This window comes from Alligator sinensis, unplaced genomic scaffold, assembly GCF_000455745.1.
Source record: "Alligator sinensis unplaced genomic scaffold, ASM45574v1 scaffold85_1, whole genome shotgun sequence".
NCBI classification, from domain to species: Eukaryota; Metazoa; Chordata; order Crocodylia; family Alligatoridae; genus Alligator; species Alligator sinensis.
Genome location: NW_005841891.1, coordinates 1,257,910 through 1,261,012, shown reverse-complemented (window position 1 = coordinate 1,261,012; position 3,103 = coordinate 1,257,910).

Here is a 3,103-nt window from a genome sequence, read left to right as displayed (position 1 = left end):
TAGAGATGATAAGAGTTTTACTTCGCAGTAGCCTTTCTGTACAGGTTACAGTACAGGTTTTAGTCTGACATTCAGTTTGACTACCAGGTAGTAAAATACAGCCTGTGGAGATGACAGGTCTGTCATGTCCATCCTTCATCATAGTATGTACCAAGCCCCCATCTTGTTTTGAACCTAGTGCATGAAAACAACAAGCATCAGCCTTTAGTACATCTTGGTCTGAGTAGCCCATAGATGTAACAGAGCAAAGTTGACATGCCAGACTCTCTTTACACAGCCGCAATGTTTGGAACCAAGTAAAGAGAACTTATACCCCAGTGCCACGTCGCACCATGACCTGAGCTCTATGGCTTACAGAGATTCTGTATCCTAGAAGAGACATCATGCCTGAGAAGGACAACCCCCTAGAAACAAGAGCTTCCAATCTTAATACTGGTAATACCTCATTGGACCCCAACAGGCCATAATCCCTGGAGACAACACTTTCTGTCGTACAACACTTCATCTGACTTTAAGCAGCTGTGATCTTGGCCCCTTAATATGGCAACTCCCACCACTGGGTCCTGACTGACTGTAAGCTCTGGATATGACAGTTCAGGGCTTAGTAACATAGTCCTCACAGACAACAGGTGCTGATGTATTACCTGAGTGACTATGGCCCCGGTAATGACAGCCGCCAGTCTGCAAAGCTCCATCTGGCTCTGTTTGGTTGTAGCTTTTAGAGACAAGCATTTCCTGCATGCAAGATTTTGACATAGAGATCTGAAATCAGCTGGCCTTACTGCTCTGCGATGACAGCTTTTATCATGCAATGATCCATCTAGCCCTGACAGTTCACCTGTTATGAACTAGAGAGAACACCCTCTCACCAGGCAGGTTTGCATTTAGTCTAGAGTGAATGCATGTCTAGACTTTTCATTCCATCCTGGAAGAGCACGCACCAACTGCTGAAACTTCCTTAGCCTGATGAAGGGTTTTTGAACCCGAAAGCTTGCTTAATAAATATTCTCCAACTATTTGGGTTGGTCTAATAAAAGATATCAAATTCACCCAAGGAACCTTGTCTGCCCATGTCCTTAGACCAACACGGCTACAACCTAAACCCCTGTCTAGACTTGTACGTTTCTGAGGAACTGTGCATCTGGTCCCAAGTGTCACGACCCAGTGATTTTTGTGCCTCGGCACTATGGAATTTCCTGGCCACATGAGAGCTCCTTTGCACAGCAGTGTTCTGCTGCAATTGAGAGCCTGCGTGCAGGAGAGTTCCCGCCAATTTGCAGTTTCCTTTGCAGGATGCATTTCTTCTTTGCAGCATAGAGATGCACGGTGCAAAGAGTTCCCGCTATTCGGATGCAAATTTGTGCCCCGCTATTGGCTAGTGCTAAATTATTCACACGTGGCGGCTAGTAATTGGCTCACTGGCCGTTTAAAATTCCGCGCGGCTTCCGCCCAAGTCGAAGAGCTTTGAGCACGCTGCAGAGGGTCTCTGAAGTTATCTGACTTGCGGCTGCCGAGCGATAGACCTATCGATCTTTCTTCCCGTCACCGAGCGCAACCCCGACGTCCCCCTTTCCCCGCCGGCTTTGAATTGCGGACGGATTAACTGGCTTGGGCCCCGCCAGCTGGAGCAACTCATGTGGTTGTTCCGACGACCGGACCACCTGCGTCGTGATTGCAAGCGGCGTGAGTAAAGTTTTTTACAACCAATAAGTTGTGTCAGCCTCTCCATTCACCAGTCCGCCCTGACGTACGAGCATAACTCGAGTCGGCCCTGGTCGTCCGAGACACCAAGTAACTGTGGTTCCCTGAGATAACAGCTCCTAGCAGGCCATTTTAACAGAACAGAAACAATGCAGCTCAAACCAGTGCAGTGTTGATACTCTGACTACATTTCACATCTTCCTTCAGTTTGCATAGCAGCCCTAACTTGCTAAGCTTCATTTGTCTCTAAGCAGCCATGGGCCCTGAACTGAAGTCCTGCCAAAACGCAGGGGTCCGCAGGGGCAAGCGGCTGCAGTCTCTGCAGAAGGTGTGGGTGGCCCATCCTACCCTACAGTCAATTCCCAAATGGTGCAAAAGTTTCCTTAGGCCCTCCCCCATGGCTGGGCACGAGCACTCCCAGCAGCATGGGTTGGCCGTGGCCCTTGAAGGCAGCAGCTTCTGAAATGCCAGGATGCTCCTAGGCCTGAGTAACCAGGATCAGGCCCAGAGCAGAGCCTCTCCGGGCACTGGGGTAGCTGTAGCAGTGCACCGCGCTCCCTCTACCCTGGGTCACACGCGCGCCCAGTACGTGGGTGAGACCGAAGGCAGTGCGGAGCTGGGATCACATGTGCATCAGGCGTCAGCTCGTGGCCTCCCGCACGGGCCAAGGGGGCAGCAAGTACCAATGCCCACGGGTCCATGAGAGGCTGCCGGCCCAGCCGGGCCTGACCTATGCTTTTGGGATGCTTGGACCTGCAGCGAGGGCTGCCTCTGCCACGCCACATGGGCACGTGCCTGCCAGGCAGGGTTGCCAACTCTGTTTGCATCTATTGCAGGAGGTTGCTGGACCGCCGCTGTGCCCGCGACACATGACATGGACGTACCCACGGATATCAGTTACCGATTACGGTGCATCCGGAAAGCACATGCACATCGCTATTACCTTTTAAAACCCCACTTGACTACTGCACAAATCGGATTCAACATTTTAAGAAAAGCCCTGTCATTTATCTCCCGCCAGTCTCCGGGGGATTCATTTCTTAAATCCTGCAGACTCCAAGGCCATCCTGAAGGGTGGACACAACCCTACTGCCAGCTCCCCTGTGCCACCCTCCGGCTTGATAACGACTCTGCTTCCTTCCCCCTCCCCAAGCAGGGCGCGAATCTGCGGGAAAGAATCGACAGAGCCCCCCGCCTGCCTTTCATGTTCCACACACGAATCTGCAGGTGCCGCTCTCCCGGCGAGTTATCTCGCACTACGGCGAGCGGCTCGTCCCAAACTGCCGCAGCTCAGCGCCTTGGCCGCACGTCTGTGCGTGGGCACGCCGGCGCGGGGGGCGTGGCTGCAGTCCCGGCCGGGCCGCTCGGTGCCGGAGGCAGAGGCGGCGGCGGAGGAGGGAGG